Consider the following 24,694-nt stretch of genomic DNA (forward strand, 5'->3'; position numbering starts at 1 on the left):
GGCCTGCAAGTTAGATGAATTATGCTTTTTCCCCACCCACACCAAAATAGTAAAAGTAAGCTCTTCATTAGAAGAGTGTCATGAAATAATCACCGTAAGATCAAACTCCAAGGAGAAGTAGGTAGTGATAGAAATAAAGAAGATATTTGTTATTAGTGATGGAAGCAGTGTTAATTCAAAATTAGCTATCTGTATACACACTTAAAGTGTGTATATGTTGAAAGCCTTACTAAACTGTGTTACTTACTTTGAGAAAGTATCTCTTTTAGACAGGTAGTGTTGAAAACAGAAAAAATATCTACAGCGGGTGAAGGTCATGTATATAAGAGATACTTTTTCATGATGAAAACTGCAGTTTAACAAGGCTTTCAACATAGACACGCTTTAACCCTTTTGTTACTGTATTTATTTTGAGATGCCCTGTGTTTCTTTCAATTACTTTAAGTATATCTAAGAATTTTGTAAAATAACTTTGTTATCATTAAGCTAGTGTTAGGAACATAAATTGTGATTAAGGTTTGGGGGAAGATTTTAATTCAAAACTTATGAAAACAAGACATTTGTACTCAGAGCCAGAGCCGGTTTCAGCAGGGTTGGTAATGAAAGGGTTAAGTATGTATACAGATTGCTAAAAGTGAAGATGCTGCTCATACCTGAAAGATTTCTGAAGATCCCTGGCTTCCTCTACTTAGAAAGTAGGGAGTGCATTAGAATTATGATGGAAAACAGGAGAGCTAGGTGTTACTTATGCAGAAAGCTTTCTGTCCTCAAGCAAAGATAACAAGAGAACCTTTGTAAATAACATCACCACATCAGCACTAACTCTGCAATAACAGAGCAACAACAACAGCAGAAGAAAACTAAATCATTGCCAGTTTGAATACTATATGACAGGTTTCTTATCCTACATTATGTCATCTCTTCTTAGCCAGGAGGGAAGAGTAGTGCCAATGACCATTTACAAGACCTTCAAGATGGATGTTAAGAAGGGAGAGGCGAAACTATCATCAAATTGGAGACTTGGTCCCAATGCTTGCAACAGAATGGTCTTCGTTAAAGGCAGCCAGAGATCAGGTGGTGCTGTTAAACCAGGTGACAGATTGGGTCTACCAGGAGAATTAAGTTGTTTAAGTAACTGCATAAAGGCTCCTTCATTGACTGGCAGAACCATTAGCACGCCGGGTGAAATGCGTAGCCGTATTTTGTTTGCCATTACATCCTGAGTTCAAATTCCACCGAGGTCGACTTTGCCTTTCATCCTTTCGGAGTCGATAAATAAAGTACCAGTTTCGAACTGGGGTCGATGTAATTGACTTAATCCGTTTGTCTATCCTTGTTTGTCCCCTCTTTGTTTAGCCCCTTGTGGGCAGTAAAGAAATATATATCTAGTCCTTTAGCTGAGTACCCGTATGCCTTAGTGTTGTTCCATCAGAGAGAAAGGAAGGGAGAGACAGAATCAATGTTGAATAGGCAGAAAGCCAGTAAGAGATACAAACAGTTGTGACAAGCAAATGATAATGATTTTTATGTTTTGGAATCAAATGATCTTCATACATTTGGATATCCATTGGCACTCAATGAATAATTAAATATATTAGTACATAAAAATGTCACTGTTTTTGTAATTTGTCCTAAGTTGAACACAACCTCTAACCTTGCTGACAATTAGTCAACTAATTAGATTCATCTCTCTTCCTTCCTTTTCTGCCTTCTTCTTATTACCATTTATATTTACTATTCAATTTTCCTTCATTTAAGAAATAGCACTTTTATAAGCTACTCTAATTCATTCGATATCATTATTACTTTTGTTTGTTTGACAAGCCCAAGAAAATGTAGGATCATCATCATCACCAATGTCTGCTCTGCATGCTGGCATACTTAGTCTACAATTCTCTGTAAGGAGCATAGAGCAGTGGGCATTTCGTGCCAGTGGATGTGATCTTGGGCTACCTCCTAGATATCAGGCCAAGGGAGACCAATTGCTTTTACTTTGTCCTCCACACCTTCTGACATGGCTTGAATTATTCAACAGGATCTGATGTGTTGGAGGACTGAATTGTGCCCCAGTGTATATTTTGGAATGGTTACTATAGCTGAATATCCTTCTTAATATCATTTGCTTTACAGTAGATGACATTAATGTCATTTACTTTTTTAATGTCATCTGCTTTCATCATAGTATCTGCCATGCCTGATGTTGCCAAAATGGACATTGGTGCATGATGCAGTACTCTAACTATTGAATCATCTAAAGCACACTAGCATGGAGAGGAGACCTTAAATGATGATGTTGATAATGATAGTGGAGGTGGTGATGATGGTGATGACGATGATGATGGTGATGATGACTGGTGCCATGATAAAAGCATCCAGAACAGAACTGAAAGAGAAAAAGGAGAGAATACTTGTGTGTGATGATTTGAGACAAGGTGATGAGAGTGAGCTAAGTACGATGAAAGGAACAGACATATAGTTATGAAAGGGTGGTAGTAAGAGAGTTAGAAAGTAGGCATTATTGGGGAGGAATATGGAAAAGACAATGGAAAGGAAAGGGATTAGGGTTACTGGTCAATGAGAAAGAGAGGAATAGAGTGCTAAGGGGGATGAAGTTTGTAGGGTGGGTTCAAGGCCATACCATATTATAAGGGTATGGGTGGAAGACATAAAATGAAGAGAACATGAAAGAGAGAAAATACATGAAGGTGACAAGAGTCTAAAAAGAGTTGTTAAAGGAAGACAAATGTGGGAGTCATAAGGTAGACCAGAAGGGAAGAGATGAGAAAATGTTGGGATAGCTAAGAGCTTGTTTGGTGAGGACAGTGAAAAAGAAAATGGAGAGAGGGCGTGACAGCCAGCAGTAAGTGAGTTGAGAGATATGAATCATAGGATGATGATTGAAGGAAATGGGGAGATGAATGGAGATGGGATGGTGAAGGCTGTCTATGAGGGAGTAATGCTGGAGCTGTGAAATCTTGCATGTATTATTTTCTACTCTTTTTATTGTTTCTTTCCCAGGTAAACTGACATCTGATTGTTCAAAGAAGACTTCAAAAGTAACTAGTAGCAATTCTTTTTGAAAATGGACAAAATTTGACATCATGCTGTTATCAAATACCTGCAAAAAAAAAATATGAGTCATGCTGATACAATTGCTACATAAGGGGATGATGCTTCAGCTTAACCTATTTCTTTACTACCCACAAGGGGCTAAACACAGAGGGGACTAACAAGGACAGACAAACGGATTATGTCAATTATATCGACCCCAGTGCGTAACTGGTACTTATTTAATCGACCCTGAAAGGACGAAAGGCAAAGTCGACCTAGGCAGAATTTGAACTCAGAATGTAGCAGCTGACGAAATACCGCTAGGCATTTTGCCCAGCATGCTAACGTTTCTGCCAGCTAGTGCAAAAGTGGGCAGCTGAATTTAGGAGGAGGAAGAAGAGTATTGAAGATGACACACAATGTGGATGTCCTGCAACTACCACCACTGAGGAAAACATTGATCATGTTCACCACAAGGTGATGAATGACAGGTGATTGACTATAAATCAAAGAGCCAATGTTATTAACATGTCCCATGAGAGAATTGAGAATATTTTGCACAATAAACTTGGCATGAGGAAGGTTTCTGCTTGGTGGGTGCCATGTCTTCTGACACCTGATCAAAAGCACATCAGGCTGATCACATCACAGGAAAATCTGACATTATTTCAGGCAGATCCAGCTGGTTTCCTTGAAAGTTTCCAACCCAGGATGAGTGTTGGCTACATCACTTTGAGCCAGAGACAAAAAGACAATCCATGCAGTGGAAACAACCATCCTCTCCAAAGAAGACCAAGCTTGTTTCATCTGCAGGGAAGGTGATGGTTTCAGTTTTTGGAATGCAAAAGGAATTGTGATTATTTACTCTCTTCAAAAGGGCCACATCATCAGTGGAGAGTACTATGCCAATTTGCTGAAGCAGTTATAAAAGGGGTAATCCAGACTAAACATCAGGAAAACTAACAAAAGGGGTCTTGTTTCACCTTCTACAAGCCTTGGCTTCAATGGCTGTTGTGTGTGACTGTAGCTTTGAACTGTATGATCATCTTCCCTATTCTCCTGATTTGTCCCCATCAGACTATCATCTGTTCCCCAACATGAGAAAACGCTTGGCTAGGGACCAGTGTCATTGATCATAACATCATATCTACTGTTGATTTTTTTTTGACCAACAAGATGAAAGCTTCTTCACCAACGGGATAAAAGCACTGCAATACTGATGGAAGAAGTGTGTGGAATGTGAGGGGGACTATGTTGAAAAATAAACACCATTTGGTCACATTCCATGAGAATATCTTGGTCAGCCTATGAACTTTTCAGCTGACCCTCATAAGTTACACTTCTTGGAAGGATTTCAATATGTGTGCTACAAATCAGTACATCATTTGTACTCTGAGAAACTAAAAATTATATAAGTTTATCACTAAATATTTTCCATTTTTTTTCAATAAGTGTAGAAGACAATCCTAGGCATGTTTTAGTCTTATTATGGTTTCATCAGCAAAGCATAAACCTCACTATACTTACAGGTGTAGTGAGGAAATCAAAACCACCACCACTGCCTCCACCATCACTATTATCAACAACAACAACAAAAACAGCAGCCGCATTATAGTTAACTATCATGTATTTTGTGTCTTTAAATTGTCTTTACTAAATAAGGTCATAAATTCTTTTGAGTTTGGTGAAGAGGATTCAACTGTAGTACTGAAAAGATGAAAGACTAAGTTGACCTAAATAGAATTTATACTCTGAATTCAGAGAACCAAAACAAATATCGTAAAACATTAACTATAGTTCTTTATAATTGCGAGCTTTAATATAAATTTAAAAACAGAACATTGGAAATTATGTAGAATTAGCAGTGCTACAAAGTTATGAAAGGTATGAGTTCCATCAAATGATAAATGGATAGAAATTATCAAATCACTTTGTAGAATATTCTGAAAGAGAAAAAAAAAATGTGAAAGAAACTGAAATAGGATAATTTACTAAATGAAATAGGCATTTGCATACATAGTTTCCTTAACAACAGATACAGGATTTTCTTTAGAAAACTTAACCAATATTCAACCAGTATTAGGAACAGTTTTTAAAGTTGACCCTTTTTTTTTTTTAATGGGATACATTACATACATTTAATTAATTTTGAACATAAGAGTTCAGAGATTTAGTAAAAATGACTATCATTTTTTGCTGTTTATGTACTGTTTGAAACAGCAAAAATATCTGATTTAAAATTGATATGAAAGTTTTCAATGCTTTAAAATAGGATGTTTGGTATCAAAGCTCAAGAGGCAGTCTCAGACGTGTGGGTTTGAAAAGGCTTCTGGGAGGCTCTTTGACTAATGAAATTGGAGAACATACATAGCAGCCATAGCATTGGGTCTGTTGCTTTTCGTCAGCAAATGAGTATTTTGAAAGGTTATGAAATGTTGTTGTTATGTTTGATGAAATAAATGTCATTAATGTACTTATTTAATAATCATAAGTGGTTCTTGTACACCATGCAAGTATAGGACATGTTTCTTTGTATGAGAACTATTTAGAAATAGTATAGCCAGCCAATGGAGATAGCAATATATATATATATAATATATGTATTTGTATATATATATAATATATATATATATATATAATATATGTATTTGTATATATATATATATATTATATATATATATATATATATATATATATAAATATATGTATTTGTATATATATATATATATATATATATATATATATATATGTATCTATATATGTATACATACATACACACACACAAAGAGTAGAAAAGAGAAAGAAAGTGGGGAGCCAGACACCAGTTTGATTTGATGTGATGAAATTACAAGTGAGGTATTTACTGCAATGTAATTAATTATCCACAATGAATTTACAGTCAACTGTCAGGTGATGGTATCAAACTGGGCAATGGGTTAGTCTGTTATTTACTATTCTACAGACTTTATCGAGAAATGGTTTGTTCTGTAACATGAAACACCATAATTAATTCATTGTACACCATACAGGTTTTGGAGGATAATTTGAAATGTATTGTATATCTTTTGACCATGTTATTTTAGTCTCATTGCAAAAAATAAACAAACCAGAGCCAGTGCTAGGATATTTAGCACCCTCAACCAACCATGTAATGTTTTCCATCTTCTCCTAGCCCTACAGAGTATGTGCTCTTCTCATAGTCTCACAAGATGCACCTAGTTCTCATATCCCTACAATATGTTTCCCCATTTCACAGCCTACATTGTACACCTCCTTTAACAACTTTTTCTACAAATTCCTCTGGTCATTGTCCTCATTACACCAGCTGAAAAATGCAGTTGCAAATTTATAACTAACTTGCATTCAAGAAATCTATAGCATTATTATCAGGCATGTCACTGAGTAAATTTTTTAACTGGTAAAATTTTAAATGCTTCAAGTCAAATTATGTATCAGGTCATAATACTATATGATGCTCTCATCTTTCCCACTCCAACGCTGTCCTCCATCCTTTTATGTTCAAGAAGTGCCCTCTTTTACTCTCCCTGCTCACATTTCTGGCTTGCTTTGATGTGAGAAGTGAAATAGCTTATCTTTAATTGTGTTTACTCAGACATTAGTTATCTTGGGGTAAAAGACAGAGAGATATGAGTTTCCACATCTTGCTGAAACTCTGTCTTTGATTTTTGTGGTTAGAGGTAAGGAAATGGAGTTCATGGATTCTTCATAACATGGTTATGTAGGGACCAAGAATCATATGTTGCTCACTATTGAGTCTCTCAACCTTTGCAGTTGTCCTGGTCTACTTGGCAAGAGGTGAGGTTCATGAATTGTTTGGTTGCCCTCAACACTCTGCTATTAGATCTTTTAGTAAAATGGTAAATTCCATTGTCTCGACCACGGTTGAACAATGATGATGGTGATGAAATCTTTTAGAAAAGCATGCAGATCTCAAGGATATTGACTTTTGTTCTTGCTGTGTGGCCTAATCAGCTGCAAGACGATTAGTCAATTAATAGTGCATGCACATGACAAATACATGCCTGAATTAGGGTGGTGAGCTGGTAGAATTGTTAGCACACTAGGCAAAATGCTTAGCGGTATTTTGTCTGCCGCTATGTTCTGAGTTCAAATTCCACCAAGGTCGACTTTGCCTTTCATCTTTTCGGGGTCGATAAATTAAGTACCAGTTATGCACTAAGGTCGATGTAATCAACTTAATCCGTTTGTCTATCCTTATTTGTCCCCTCTATGTTTAGCCCCTTGTGGGCAATAAAGAAATAAAATACATGCCTGAATTGTGGTTCATGCACAATTTTGAACTGATAATTTAGAAAAAGTGTTGTGAATCCTAGAACTCACTACTAGCATGTTGTTTCTATTTTGTTGTTAATGTATAAAGATAGCAGTCTTTTGTTATTGCAGTTTAATCCCAAGTCAGCCCTGATCAAGGAAACTGATGATCAAAAGCTATTTTCAAAGGGTTATTGCTACTGTTGAGGCTGTTGTTTAGCTCCAAGTCAGACCTATGATTAAAAGCATTCTAGCTACGACCATCCCATACTTTTTTTCAGATGTACTGTTTCTAAAACTACAAACTATATAATCCTTCATTTTTTTTAAGAAGGCAGGGTATGATCTGATGAAGATTGGCTGCTGTTTCTAGTGGGTCAAGCAACCACAGCAGAAGTTCCCTTGATGACTGAATGTACACAGAATAAAAGATATCTGAGACTTGGTTAACCAGAGTTGAGCATTAGTTGTATAACTGAGTTTTGTAATTCATAAAAATAAAAAAAGAATGAACATGATCAGATTAGATATCTACTCTAACAAAATGATGAAATTATATCCATATTTGGTGAATATTATACAAATTAGATGCATTGATTAATTGTGCATATGAAAATAATGCAATTATGTGTAAGCTTTAATGTTTTAGCATTTACAACCAGCCATATCAGGCCCAAGCATTCTACCTATTCTGTGTTCAAACTAGCCACCTACCCTATGTCATTCTAAAATGAGCAATCACATCATTGAACTCATCATCATCATCATCGTTTAGCGTCTGCTTTCCATGCTGGCATGGGTTGGACGGTGCAACTGGGGTCTGGGAAACCAGAAGGCTGCTCCAGGCCCAGTCTGATCTGGCAATGTTTTTACGGCTGGATGCCCTTCCTAATGCCAACCACTCCATGAGTGTAGCAGGTGCTTTTTACGTACCACCGGCACAGGTGCCAGACGAGGCTGGCAACGGCCATGATCAGATGGTGCTTTTTACGTGCCACCGGCACGGAAGCCAGTCGGGGTGGCACTGGCAATGGCCACGTTCGGATGGTTGTTGCCAGCGCCGCCCCGACTATCTGGAAGAAATGAAATAATTCATGATTAATTCAAAATAATGTGAATAAGTGAGTATTACAGTTGGCAGAGTAGTCTGAATTCTAATGGATTAAACATTTTTGTATTTTTTAAGTTAAAATTTTAGTTGAAGTATGATTTATTAAAATTCAATGCAATCATTCTGAGAATTAATCCAAAATTGTAAAACCATGTTGGCAACCAAAATCAAAGAGTAATGCAGCTATGAGTAGTATGAAAACAAAAATGATTCAGGTTTTATAAGGGTTGCAGTATTGCTTTGAACAGCATTGCTTGAAGACTTTTATTGGGCAATTTTCCCAATAGACTATTGCTTGGGGAAAAACTCAAAGATATTGCCAATTACCCTAATTGAATTTGTTGTGCATAAACATTGAATTTCCAACAACAGTACATCTGACTCCTTTTCTTCAGGATCTGTTTATGATGGTTCATTAAAGCTCAAATATTTTAAAACCAAGAATAGTTTTACAAAACTTTTCAAAAGAAGAAATTTTACCAAAGTATATAGACATGAAATTGTCTTAAACATAATACACACACACACACATATATATATACTTTATTGTGGGTTAACAAAGCTACCATTGGTTTCTTGCCGAGAGAAATCTCTCAACATTTATCAAGCTTGCCACACTGTCATATGGGACATTGGTACTCTCTCAACAATTATGAAAATGTACATCATCATCATTTAACGTCCGTTTTCCATGCTAGCATGGGTTGGATGGTTCAACCAGGGTCTGGGAAGCCAGGAGGCTGCACCAGGCTCCAGTCTGATCTGGCAGTGTTTCTACAGTTGGATGCCCTTCCTAACGCCAACCACTCCGTGAGTGTAGCACCCACTACACTCACGGAGTGGTTGGCATTAGGAAGGGCATCCAGCTGTATAAATATAAATGAATATGTCTGTACATATATATCTATGAGTGTGTTTGTATGTCTTTATCTTGACATCATGTACAACTAAATATAAACAAAAGAATACTGTCATACAATCAGTATCAATTGTTTGCTATCTTCTGTGAAATCCTGTCCAATCATCACATTGCTTACATTTAAAGGACTAGGGAAAATATTAACTTTCTTAGAAACAAGTGAGGAAGGTCATCCATCTACCTCAGTGAATTTCATCTGATGCATACAACCATGGGAAAGTGGACATTAAAATGACAATGATGAAGATGACGATATATCATCATCATTATCTTTGTTTCAACATCCACTTTTCCATGCTTGCATGGGTCAGATAGAGTTTATTGAAGTGGCTAGATGCCTTCTTGTCACCAACCCTCACTGGCTTCCCAGCAAAGTAATATTTCCCCCATGGCCATTCATGTTCTTGCAGAATATTGGAAATGAATGACCCTAGCTACCTGTAAATATATGGTGGGGTGCTGAAAAGTTCCTGACTTTTAGGGTATCATGAAAGGCCTGGTTGGAGGCCCAACTTTGTGAGTTCTTTTGCAAAGCTTAGGGAAACTAAAGGACCATTGCAATAAATGTGTGAATCCGAGAGAGGAATATGTTGAATAAAATCATAATTAACTGATCCTCCTATATTTTCTTTACTCAAAGCCAGGAACTTTTCAGCAACCCCTCGTATGTATGTGCTAAGTGCATAAAAGCACCCACTACACTCTGTAAAGTGGTTGGCATTAGGAAGGACATCCAACGATAGAAAGCATGTCAAAACAGCTCTTCAGCTGACCAGTTCCTGTCAAACCGTCCAACCCATGTCAGCAGGGAAAATGGACATTAAACAATGATGATGATGTGTGTATGTAATTAAGTGCTTTGCAATATTTAACAATGTAATTTAAAATCATTTGACTGTAAAAAATGTACTTTGGAATACAATCTTGAAATGATTTGATTGTAGCAATGTACTTTGGGTAATATTATGATATTTTGGAATACAAATAATGTTTTTTGAAATAATTTGATGTATTTTGAAATGATTTGGTTTTAATAATATACTTTGGAATTTACTGCAAAGTAAAGAAATATCTTTTTTCTTTTATTTTTGACTTGCTTTAGTCATTGGACTGCGGCCATGCTGGGGCACCAGCTTGAAGAATTTTTAAAAGCCTGGTACTTATGCCATCAGTCACTTTTTCTGCACAGCTAAATTACACAGATGTAAACTCACCAATACTGGTTGTTGGGTGGTGGTGGGAGACAAACACAGAAACAAAGACATACACACACATACATATATATCATCATCATCGTTTAACGTCTGCTTTCCATGCTAGCATGGGTTGGACGATTTGACTGAGGACTGGTGAACCAGATGGCTGCACTGGGCTCCAATCTTGATCTGGCAGAGTTTTTACAGCTGAATGCCCTTCCTAACGCCAACCACTCCGAGAGTGTAGTGGGTGCTTTTATGTGCCACTGGCACGGGGGGGGCAGTCAGGTGGTACTGGCAACAACCTCTATATACCACACAATTCAGGAGAGATAGAAAAATGGTCATATAAAGAAAATGTGCTATAGGTGCAGGTGTGGCTGTATGATAGGAAGTTTGCTTTCCAACCACATGGTTCCAGGTTCAGTCCCCAATGCATGACACTTTGGGCAAGTATCTTCTCCTACAGCCTCAGGTCAACCAAGGCCTTGTGAGTGGATTTGGTAAACAGAAACTGAAAGACATTCATCGTGTGTGTGTGTGTGTGCATGTGTGTCTTTGTGTCTGTCCCTACCACCACTTGACAGGTGGTGCTGGTGTGATTACATCTCTTTAACTTAGCAGTTCAGCAAAAGAGACTGATAAAATAAGTATCAGGCTTTAAAAATAAGTATTGGGGTCGATTCATTCAACTAGATGCCCTAGTATGGCTGCAGTCAAATAACTGAAACAAAAGATAAAAGATATATAATATGTATATTGTATATGTACTCAGCTGCAGTAGAACTGTGTCAGTTGTGTGACAAAAATTTTGATGCTTTATGAAATAGATTTAAAGTGAACTTAACAGTTATGTGTATTATTAAATAGCCTGAATACCTTTTAGTTTCAATATAAGTGCTCAGATTAAGTCTCTTGTTAGCCAAGTACAATTCAGATTTTATTTGACTAGTAGTCTGGTTTCTTGGTGGTTGGAATTTTTAGCCTGAGTCAGAAATGAATGTTGTATTTAAAAGGTTGCAGAAATGTGGTGGTTTTCTGTTTTTATTTAAATGTAGTGATTTCAGTTTGTGAATGTGTGAATGTAAGCTATCAATCAGGTTGATGTAGTATGCCAATGGGAGTGTTTGCTTTGTGCTTAGGAAAATATAATAGAATATAAATGGGAGAAGTTAAAATGCCAGTTGGTGGTATATTGTGTGGATTCAGCAGCATATCAAGTGAGCTGGTTCAGAATTTTGTTTGTGAATGTGATAGTCACTGATGCATGAAGAATTTATTTCTCTACAGAGAGGTCAATGCTTTTAAGCAGATAAAATTAGCTTATTGGACTTGAATGAAGTGGTGGGAGCTGGAGAGATGAAGAGAGAGGAGACAGCAGTAGTAGAGGAGTAATTTACAGAGGGGTGGGGTAGAGGAGCAGGGAGGTAAACATGCAGAGTTTAATAGGTGCAATAATTTTATATCAATATTTGAATTAACCCTTCAGTGTTCAAATTACTCAGTCAAATGTAAGGCTTATTTATTCATATTGTTTTGAATTAATCAGGAATTTATCAGGTGTAGTGCACCTGAGTAGTGTATATAACAATTTCATTATTATTGAGCTGGAAACGTTAGCTCACTGGATGAAATTATTAAGCAGAAACATTAGCTTACTAATTGAAATGCTTAGTGGTATTTTGCCCCTTGCTACGTTCTGAGTTCAAATTCCACCAAGGTTGACTTTTCATTTCATCCTTTTGAGGTTGATAAATTAAGTACCAGTGAAACACTGAGATCAATGTAATCGACCAGTCCCCTCCCCACAAGTTTCAGGCCTTGTGCCTTTAGTAGAAAGACATGATTTTTTATGAATTATCTCATAGCTTCAAGATTTTGATGTCATGATAGTTTATTTTCAGAATGACATTATAGGATTGGTGTGAGATGCCAGATCTGGCCAGGCCAATCAAAAAACATGTTAAAAAATTTGGGCCAGAAAGGGTTAAGGAAATTGATGTATTCCACTTTTTTTACTACACTGTTAGAAACTTTGTTTCTAAAGGAAGGTAAAACATGGCTTTTATGAGGGTAAGTTCTTTTAATAATGGAAAGAAGTATATATTTAAATAAAATGCAATAGGCTTATAATGACCCTTTCATGTATAGAAAAATATCCTTTTAATAATATTACATGTAATTCAGTAAATTATATATCTATATCATGCAAAAACTAAAATAAAAATATGAATTAATAAAAAACAAATGTGGTACTACTGGTTCTTTCAAACTTCTAATTCTTCCCTAATATTACAGATGCTAATCCCTGAATTATTGGAGGGGCTTCATTTCAAAATAGAAGCAACTAATTTGCAATACTTTGAGTTAAATGATATCATCTGAAATGTAGTCAGAGATGATCATTAATGGCTTATATGAACAATAGCAGCCTGTATTGATTGCAGAAGAATAGGCAACACTTGTCTGTAATCTTTTCCTAGCAGAATGATCTTATATAAAAAAATGCTATTGATACCAGCAATATTTTGACTATTAATGGCATAAAGAGTATCATGGGTGGTTCATCAATGAGACAGAATTACATCTTGATCTCTTAAGAAATGAACTTGTTCAGCTCTAGGAGATATATTACAAATGCTTAGAGCATACATGTAGAGCATACAACACATGATCATACAACACATCAGAAAGGGTACTGGTAGTTTGAATAAGCTGCTTAATGTCTTACTATTATATAACAACAAAGTAGCAGCAACACCAGTCTACACAGTACTTGATAAATTGAAATTATTCCCAAGACTAGAAACAATAATATACATTAAATAAGTTTTCCTACATCCTCCTGAAATCTTGATTATAAAAGCAACTACATTTCAGAATTTCTCTTCTTGTCTTCTGCATTGATCAATACATCAGTAATTTTTTTTTTTTTTGTTAAAATTTTTTGAATGTTTGTTTAAATGAATAAGGCTGGAGTTCTTGTTCATCTATGTTTCTAAATTTACCCATAGATTCTCATAATCCTATTCCTAGTCTTTGTTAATTTGTTCCTCTTTAGATTGAACTTTGATTTATTGCATATTTCTTGTCCTTTATGTAAAGAAAATCTTCAATTGTTTGTTCTGCAAAATAGTTCCAAGACTGAATTATATTTTGAGGATTGTTAATAGTACAAATAGCTTAGCTGCATACATTACTTGTAAGTTGCAATAGTGTTCAAAATGTTGAAGCTTCCTCTAAAGTGCTTCCAAACTCATTTTCTTAGTCAATAATTTAAATTGAATGCAAGCATTTTTAGTAGCTGACATAATTTCTCTTTGGACTATTCTCAATTTTTCCATGTCTTGCTTCATATACACAAATATACACCGTGGGGTTGTTTACCAGTAAAATATTTTAGCCATTCATCTCATTTAACATTCCTATTGGATCAGTGACACTATATAATTCTTGTAAACATTAAAAAAATATTTTCTAAGTAAAAAACAAATTCCTTTCATCATCATCATTTAACGTCCGCTTTCTATGCTAACATGAGTTGGATGATTTGACTGAGGACTGGCGAACCAGATGGCTGCACCAGGCTCCAATATCATCTGGCAGAGTTTCTACAGCTGGATGCCCTTCCTAACACCAACCACTCTGTGAGTGTAGTGGGTGCTTTTATGTGCCAGTCTGGCGGTACTGGCAACGGCCATGCTCAAATGGTGTTTTTTACGTGCCACCTGCACAGGAGTCAGTCCAGCGGCATTGGCAACGATCTCACTCGAATGTTTTGTTCACGTTCCAGTAAAGTGACGCTGGTAACAACCATGTTCAAATGATGCTTTTTATGTGCCACTGGCACGGAAGCCAGACAGCTGCTCTGGCAGTGATCCTGCTCGGATGAAGCTGTTAGCACTCCTTTCTTATACCTATTAAAATACTTGTCTCTACAACTTATCAACTCTAAATTTTTATGCATCGATTTTTTCCTTCTTTCATTGAAAATGGGATTTTACAGAGAAGAAATAATCATCCAGACTATTCAGTCAAAATAGTATCACAGTGTCATTGTGCTTCAGTAGCTTTACCCTCTAATATTTAAAAAGGCCATATCTGTCCAAAATATTCTACTTGTTTTATGTTCAAACCAGCCAGATCTGGCCTCTCACACCTACCTTACAATGTCTTTCTAAAAATAAAGTCACATCATTGAAATTTCAAAGCAATGAGATAATACATGATTAACTCAAAACAATGTAATAAATAAACCTTACATTTGACAGAGTAATCAAAATACAAAAAGGGTTAATAAACTTAACTTCTTTGAAAGTACACTTGTCTGCTGACTTTGAAGGTGGAAAGCTTGTCTCTGTGGGATGTTTAAATTGTTTGTATTTTCTGGGCATTTTGGATTACTGATGTACATTAGAAAATAGTCAGGTTTTCCATACTTTGCTACTACTACTATTGTCAAAGCATCTTGTAAAGAACTGGTAAACTCCTAGTGAATGAAGAAGGAAATATGACCATTACTCCACCAGTTCTGGTTTTCTCTGGTTGCAAAGAGACCTTATTTCTTTATTGCCCACAAGTGGCTAAACACAGAGGGGACAAACAAGGACAGACAAAGGGATCAAGTCGATTACATTGACCTCCAGTGTGTAACTGGTACTTTATTTATCGACCCTGAAAGGATGAAAGGCAAAGTCAACCTCGGCAGAATTTGAACTCAGAACGTAACTGCAGACGAAATACTGCTAAGCACATCGCCTGGCATACTAACGTTTCTGCCAGCTCGCCGCCTTCTGTAGTTGCAAAGAAACCTGTCAGTCTGTTGTACTAAGATTGGCTGTTTCTTACCAAATATAAATGGTACTCTCCAGCCTTGAAATATACAGACATACCTGACCTTGCAGCTCTTTCAAATGCATATTTTTATATAGTTCAGCACATGGATTGTAAATATTCTAATTTCTTGTAGAGTATACAACACATTAGGCAAACATTTTGAATTTTGAGGAGCTTCTAATTGAAATTGTAAAGATTATTTAGCATCAAAATTTTAAGTTGATTATATTAACCAACTTTATATCATTAATTCTATTATTGAAGTCAGGCAATCAGTTTCTGGGTGCAGACAGAAGTAGAATGGTGTGTCAAACCCTGAATTTTAAAACAAATAAATTCCCTTTCCGTTAGATGTGATAATCTTTACACTAAACGATGCAAACAAAACAAACTGCATAATTATAATTTGAAATAATTTACCGGAAATTATAAGCTCCTCCCACCCGCTGCTTTCATCATTATCATCACCATCATTATTATTACTGGAGGTATAAGGCAGCAAGCTGGCAGAAATGTTTAGTGGTATTTCATCTGTTTTCATGTTCTGAGTTCAAATTCTGCTGAGGTCGACTTTGCCTTTCATTCTTTCAGGGTTAATAAATTAAGTACCAGTTGCGTAATGGAGTCAATCTAATTGTATAACCCCCTGCCCCAAAATTCCGGGCCTTGTGCCTAGAGTAGAGAAGATTATTATTGGAGGTTGACTTTGCCTTTCATCCTTTCGGGGTCGATAAAATAAGTACCAGTTGAACACTGGGGTCAATGTAATCGACTCATCCCCTCCTCCAAAATTGTTGTCCTTGTGGCAAAATTTGAAACCATTATTATTATTTGAGGTTGACTTTGCTTTTCATTCTTTCAGGGTCAATAAAATAAGTACCAACTGAACACTAGGGTTGATGTAATATTCTGCCCGCTGTATTCATCTGTGCTGCATTGTTGTGCTTCTCTCTTTCTCTCGATGTTGTTGCAAATAATTAGTTTACTGTTCATCATTCTTGTTCTCTGCTGGCTATATTTTTGATAATGTAGATACCCTGCATGTTTGTGCTCAGTCATATTGGCTCTTTATTCATGTTCTTTTACTAGTTTCAGTTATTGGGGCACTGCCTTGAATATACACATATATACACCTACACATGGGTGGTATATATATGTGTGTGTATATATGAAAAGGCGACAAGCTGGCAGAAACATTAGCATGCCGGGCGAAATGCATAGCGGTATTTCATCTGCTGTTATGTTCTGAGTTCAAATTCCGCCGAGGTCGACTTTGCCTTTCATCCTTTCGGGGTCGATTAATTAAGTACCAGTTATGCACTGGGGTTAACTTAATCCGTTTGCCTGTCATTGTTTGTCCTCTCTGTGTTTAGCCCCTTGTGAGTAGTAAAGAAATAGGTATATATATATATGTGTGTGTTTGTGTATGTATATATATATGTAGAATGGACTTCCATACAATTTCTGTTTATCAGCTTCATTTACAAGGCATTTGTCGGTGTGGGACAACAATAGAAGTCGTTTCCCTAAGATGCTGTGCGATGGGAGTGAACCTGAAACCACATGGTTGTAAAGTGAACTTTTTAACCACATAAAATGCCTTAGCCTTCGATTTTGCTGGTTTTCATCTTCAACTTTCTTTTATTCCTTGTCTTCATTCTAAATCTATTATAACCTATATTGTTCAATAATTAATATTGCTTTTTCCTCACAGCATAATTATCTCCAGTTAGATTTTTAATGCTCTTTGCAAAAAATATGGTAATATTTCAATCAATATATAATAATTTGTATAATCAATATATTAACATGAAATTGATGTGTTATCATAATTACTATCATGGCAATACAACTATTACACAGAAGCAATATTTGACAGAAGTGTGGAGTCATTTTGTTATGACCTAACATGCTATGACTATAACCAAAATGCAATCAATAATGATAATCAATAATTTTTGGAATTTCCATTCATTCAGTTCATGCTTTTATTTAAAAAGAATTAAAATAGCTTTTATATAGTTTATAAATATTTGTATGGAAAAAATATAATGTACTTTACTGTAAATATTTCAGAGGGTTGAGTTAAGTACACTTAGAAAAACATCATTTAAATATATGTATATATAGCAATGCAAATAAACAAATAAAACTGCTAGGGCTAGATATATAAAATATACATGTAAACAGAGAGAGAGAGAGAGTGAAAATATTCAGACTATGAACATTCATGTGTAAGCATAGATATTTATATATTAACCAAGCAGATTTACACAGAATACAAAGTTTCTTCTATATTGAGCATCTTTAGAAACTATCTGTTGACTCTTTCTCTCTTTCTACATATATATATATATATATATATATATCATCATCATCATCATTTAGCGTCCGTTCTCCATGCTAGCATGGGTTGGACGGTTCAACTGGGATCTGTGAAGCTGGAAGGCTTCGTCAGGCCCAGTCAGATCTGGCAGTGTTTCTACGGCTGGATGCCCTTCCTAATGCCAACCACTCCGTGAGTGTAGTGGGTGCTTTTTACGTGCCACCCGCACAGGTGCCAGACAGAGCTGGCAAACGGCCACGAACGGATGGTGCTTTTACGTGTCACCAGCACGGGGCGAGGCGAGGCTGGCAACGGACACGAACGGATGGTGCTTTTACGTGCCACCAACACGGGCCAGACAGAGCTGGCAAACGGCCACGAAACGGATGGTGCTTTTACGTGTCACCGGCATGGGGGCCAGGCGAGGCTGGCAACGGACATGAACGGATGGTGCTTTTACGTGCCACCAACACGGGGGCCAGACAGAGCTGGCAAACGGCCACGAAAAGGATGGTGCTTTTACGTGTCATCGGCACGGGGGCCAGGCGAGGCTGGCAACGGACACAAACGGATGGTGCTTTTACATGCCACCGACACGGGGGCCAGACAGGGCTGGCAAACGGCCACGAACGGATGGTGCTTTTACGTGTCACCTGCACGGGGCCCCTGATGTTGATCGACCTCAATTTGGTTCTGCTTTCTGATATATGTATTGATTTGGTTTGATTTTGATTTTGACTGTTCTCACTGGTCTTGCCGGGTTTTCTCACGCACAGCATACTTCCAAAGGTCTCGGTCTCTGGTCATTTCCTTGGTGAGACCTAAAGTTCGAAGGTTGTGCTTCACCACCTCGACCCAGGTTTTCCTGGGTCTACCTCTTCCACAGGTCCCCTCAACTGCCAGGGTGTGGCACTTTCGCACACAACTATCTTCAGCCATTCTCATCACATGACCATACCAGCGCAAATGTCTCTCTTGCACACAACAACTGATGCTTCTTAGGTTCAACTTTTCTCTCAAGGTACTTACACTCTGTCAATTATGAACACTGACATTACACATCCATCGGAGCATACTAGAACTCTCAATGCCAATAAATTGTTATCATTTCTTATTGTATACTCTCCACTTTTTTGTTCTCTATACCTGCCACTCACTGCTTGAAGCTTACCAACTTCCTACACTTGGATCCCCAGATCATATATATATATATATTATATATATATATATATATATATATATATATATATGATCTGGGGATCCAAGTGTAGGAAGTTGGTAAGCTTCAAGCTTATATATGATCTGGGGATCCAAGTGTAGGAAGTTGGTAAGCTTCAAGCAATGAGTGGCAGGTATAGAGAACAAAAAAGTGGAGAGTATACAATAAGAAATGATAACAATTTATTGGCATTGAGAGTTACACACTTTTTTCCTATATCAAAGTTGCAAGGAAATTCAAAAATCTGATAGGTTCTATATAGCTCAAAGTTAGCAACCAGAGCTGATTTATATATACATATATCATCATCATCATCATCGTCATTTAACGTCCACTTTCCATGCTGGCATGGGTTGAACAGTTTGACTGAGGACTGGTGAGCCAGAAGGCTGCACCAGGTTCCAATCCGATCTGGCAAAATTTCCTAATGCCAACCACTCCAAGAGTGTAATGGGTGCTTTTATGTGCCACTGGCATGAGGGCTAGTCAGGTGGTACTGGCAATGACCATGCTCAAAAGGTGTTTTTTACATGCCACCTGCACAGGAGCCAGTCTGGCGGCACTGGCAACGACCACACTCAAATGTTGTTTTTCATGTGCTACTAGCATATGTGCCAGTAAGGCGATGCTGACAATGATCATACTCAAATGGTGCTTTTTACGTGTCACTGGCACGAGTACCAATCATGCAGTACTGTCATCAGCCACATCAGCAATTTTTATTTTACTTGCCACAACAGGTCTTCGCAAGCAAAGTTTATTGTCCAATGAATGAAGGGCTGGTTATACACCACTGGCATAGGCCATGGGTTATGGTCTCACTTGGCTCGTCAGGTCTTCTCAAGCACAGCATATCTCTAAAGGTCTTGGTCACTAGTCATTGTCTTGGCAAGGCCCAATGTTTAATGGTCATGCTTCACCACCTCATCCCAGGTCTCCCTGGGTCTACCTCTTCCAAAGGCTGCAATGATATTGCTGCACCCTCAACTGCTAGGGTGTTACACTTTTTCACACAGCTGTCCTCATCCATTCGCAACACATGACCATACCAGCAGTCATCTCTCTTGCACACCACGTCTGATGTTTCTTAAGTCCAACTTTTCTTTCAGGGCACTTACACTCTGTCATGAATGCATACTGACATTACACATCCAGTGGAGCTTCATTCCTTGCAAGCTTATGCATGTCCTCAGCAGTCATGGCCCATGTTTCACTGCCATGTACCATGGTTGTTCGCACACATGCGTCATACAGTCTACCTTTTATTCTGAGAGGCCCTTTGTCACCAGCAGAGGTAGGAGTGCTCTGAACTTTGCCCAGGCTATTCTTATTCTAGCAGCTACACTTTCAGAGCATCCACCCCCACTACTGACCTAGGTAACAGAAGCTATCAACTACTTGTAGTTTTTCTCCCTGGAATGTGACAGAAGCTGTTCTCTGCACATTTTCAGTGTTTATTGCTCCTGAGCATGTTCCACATACAAAAACTATCTTCCCAGTTAGCCTTCCTTTGATATTGCTGCACCTCAACAATTGCTACTCAACAATATTAAGTGAATATCAGACTTGGTGCATAAGTGCCGGCCACATGATATTTTTGCAGTGTCTGCAGATAAGACCCAGCTGAGTGAAGAATTCTGTTCTTAGCTGTTCAGACATGTACTTTATATTAAAAATACTGTCTATGATATTTAAGAAGTATAGGTGAATAAAATAGGTGAATAAAATACAAGAGAGTAACAAAGAGGTACAGGTGTCAATTCATTACACCTATTTCCAATGACAACTTAAATTTATTAATGCAAACATTACATCATTGTAAAAAAACTGTTTTCATCAGATGAATTTGTGATCTTCAAACATAAAGGACAGTTCAACTTATTCAACACTGTTAACAAATTCACAGTGTCACATAACTGGCACCCATGCTGGTGGCACATAAAGAGCACCTTTCTTTACAATGATGTAATGTTCTCATTAATCAATTAAAGGAGTCTCACTTTTGAATATGACACACACTCTCACACAGAAGGCTTATTTTCTACAATGGGAAGTCAAAAATTATCTGCACTTTCGATAAAACTTTCTTTAGATTGACTGTACTGCCTTCAGCGCTATGTGATAAAAGATGGTACTTTGGTAGTTGATTGTTCCAGTTTTCTTGTGTAACAAAGTAAACATGGCCACTCCACTCACAGGGTGCATCTAGAGAGAACAGTGATCAGTGTTCCAATTTCTCTGGTCTGAAAGAGTCTCAGGGGTTGAAGCTCATTGCAGGCTTTCGGTATAATATGGGGACAGTACTCTACTGCATAGAAGTGTGTATGACTGGATAAGCATGAAGCATGAATAAGGAGCAGGATATCCATCAAACGCCACCACTGACCTGAAGATTCAACAAGCTGGAGAGATGCTTTTGGTGAACTGACGAGTGACCATCAATGAGGTGGCATGTTAGTCATGGTTCTTCATATGAAACATCCCCAACAAGCTTTGCTTCTGTAAAGTCTGTGCAAGGTGGATGCAAAGAGAGCTTACCAAAGTATATAAGTGCGATTGTTGGGAGACCTGTCAATGCTTACTTGACCGCTACAGCGATGAAACCGAAGTTTTTTTTTGGAGAGAATAGTCACAGGTAACGAGACCTGGGTCCATCATGTTCAACCAGAATCCAAAAGCAGAGCATGGAGTGGAAACACCTGGAATCGCGAGCGAGAAAAAAAATTCATCACTCAACCGTCTGCAGAAAAAGTAATGCTAACTGTATCTTGAGAGGCAAAAGGGCCTATACTGGAACCTTACCTGGAAAAGAAGTCTACAGTTACTAGTGTAGGCTACAGTTAAATGCTGGCCAACAAATTGTAACTAGTAATTCATACCAAATGCCGAAATCTATTGTCAAAGCAAGTGTTATTGTTGCACAGCAATGCATGCCCACAGTCTAGATCTTGCCTTCTTCTGACTATCACCCTTTTGATTGCTCAAATATCTTTTGCTACAAGGTCATCGATTTGCTATGGATGAAGTGCAAAAAGCAGGGCATAAATGGTTGCATGAAGCAGCCAAAACCTTCTTTTCCAATGGAATAAGCAAGCTTGTGGACCACTGAAAGAAGTGCATTTGAAAGCAAGGAGAGTACGTTGAAAAATGAAGTAACTGTTCAACCCTATTTTTGTTTTAATAAATTACAGAAACATTCATACCTGTCAAACCCCTTGCAAGGCTTTTGGAGAAGCACTTGCCTAGGTCCTGTGCCATGAGACTGAAATTGAAATCATGTGGCTGGGAAGCAAAATTCTTAATGACACAGCTACACCTGATTGGTACCTTATTTTATTGATTGCGTAAATGCACTCGTGCTTTGCTGGAAATTGCTAGAGAGCTAAACAAGGGCTGGCAAGTGACCTACTGCTATGGATGCCAAAGCAAGGCTGTACTCGAGCAGATCGTATGAACACAATGCTGTGTAGAGCAACTTGCCAGACACATTGGATGCCTCCCTGAACACCTCCATCAATCAATGCAGGACCGAGATGGATAGCATGTGCAGGTTAAAAATGTTTGAGCAAGTTCAACTAGATGATATGATGAAAGCTAAAAGTAGACTGACTAGATTTGAACTGAGAATGTTAAAGCAATGTAACTAAGTACTTCAAAATATTTTGTATGACACTAACAATTCTGCCAAACTATCATCCTCACATGTATTACTGCTGCTTGTGTTCATACTGATGCTGTTGTTAATGATGATGATGATGACAATGAAAATGATGATAATGACAGCAATGATGATGGTGGTGATATGAAGAGGAAGTAGAAGCAATGCTTTGAGATTGTCTTCCAGAAATATGACAATCCAAATTATTGATCAAAATCTATTTTTAGTATAAAAAGGAGTACCAAACGCACATTTTAGTTCCACTAGACAAATATTGATTTCATATGATGTCAGTACAACCTCAGTAAAGCAAAATTAATCTACTTTGGAGTTGATTTGTTACAGCAATTAAATTTTATCATTTACATATATGTAAAATAAATTAAGAATTTTCAAAATATCCTAAAGAATTTTAGGGCTTAACCATTTCTTCTAAATCTTCTCTTGAAGAGGTTGCAGGAAATTTGAACTTCCAACAACAATATTTAGATGTTTAGATCTCGAGTTTACATCAGAGTGACTTCCCATTGCCTAGTCCAGACCAAAGAATGAATTTTTAACTTAATAATACAGTGCAACCATATATTACAGCAATGAGCAATACTCACTCGTGGTATCTATGGTATGTAACGAAAAAGAAAAAAAAGGACACATGACTTAGTTGATATTTTTGTTACAAAAAAAAAAAAAAAGACATTGTTTTGAAATAAACAGACCTGTAATTCATGAAGAAAACTTGTCACAACTCTATTGCATGTCAGCATCTGAGGCTGATGACACAGGTACTGCCTGTCAGTGTCGAAGCACATTCATTGACAAACAGAAAGTCATTGATATCTGAAATCATGGCTTTTGCTTAAAACCTCCCGAGGTTGAAGATTGACCCTCGGTATATTTGACACAATACCACTATTTGGTACACGTGTCTGTGGAATAATTTATACGCTCTATATGTTTATATGGTAATTCAATGAGCCGGCAATTCAGATGATAGAACAACTAAACGATCTTCGTCGAAACTGGAGATCCACCCATCCATAATTAAACAATCATTGTCATGTTAAGTAGTCCTGCATTATAAAGTTGATTTCTGACTCTGTGTGTGTGTATGCATGTGCACATTTACCTTGATGTTGCTTAATCTCGGTCAGCTCTAGGCGGAGGTAAAGAATACGTACACCACCCGTTTTCGGCGTAACAAAAACCCAAACCCTAAACACCGAGTGTATGTATTCTTTACTTTCGTCTAGCTCTGATTGCACAGAATCTATGGGCAAAGATATCCCAGTCATGCCCACCCCTGTCTTATTCAGACAATTGTATGGTGTGGTGTACAACACGGTTACTCAAAGTGGTGGTCCGCGAGCCACCAGCTGCCGGTACCCAGAGAGTTTCCAGAAAAGAAAGAAACATTATAAAATGCTTATGTAATATTGTATTGTTTACAAAATAAATATAAGATAAAAAAAATTGTCTACTTTTATTATATTCATTACATATAGTTTCTAGTTTAAATTAATATTACTAAGTATTGCCGGTCCCTGGCACATTGGGAAAATATAAAAAAAACTGCCGGTACATCACATCAGATAGTTTGAGAAGCACTCGTGTACACGACCTCTGTTATCATATCACCAATACTACCACCATCATCTAATGATGGTAATTGAGATTGTGTTGGTGATTAGCTGGTCACAGTTTTGTTGGTGGTGAGAGGTGAGAGAGGTAATCACTTGAGTCAATATCAATGATCGTGATTGGTGACAGTAGTGTTCTCAGCTCCACCACCACTACTTTGCTGTGGTATTGGCGTCATTCATCATCGATGGATTGTTTATTGCTGGTAGAAGGCATTTTCTGGATTGGTATTTTAAAGAACACACCGCCACCATCACCATCAGTAATACAACTACAAGCATCACCCTAATCACACCCAACCATACAAACACTCATCTACAACCCACCCGTAACTCTTTAATGACAAACAACGTTAACACCCGCAATAAATCAATGTCAGTTGGTATATCTACTTACCTTCACCAAAGTATTGTCCCCCACCCAGAGGCGTAGCAAGGTTCTAAAGTT

The sequence above is a fragment of the Octopus sinensis genome, linkage group LG1 (genome assembly GCF_006345805.1).
Source record: "Octopus sinensis linkage group LG1, ASM634580v1, whole genome shotgun sequence".
NCBI lineage: Eukaryota > Metazoa > Mollusca > Cephalopoda > Octopoda > Octopodidae > Octopus > Octopus sinensis.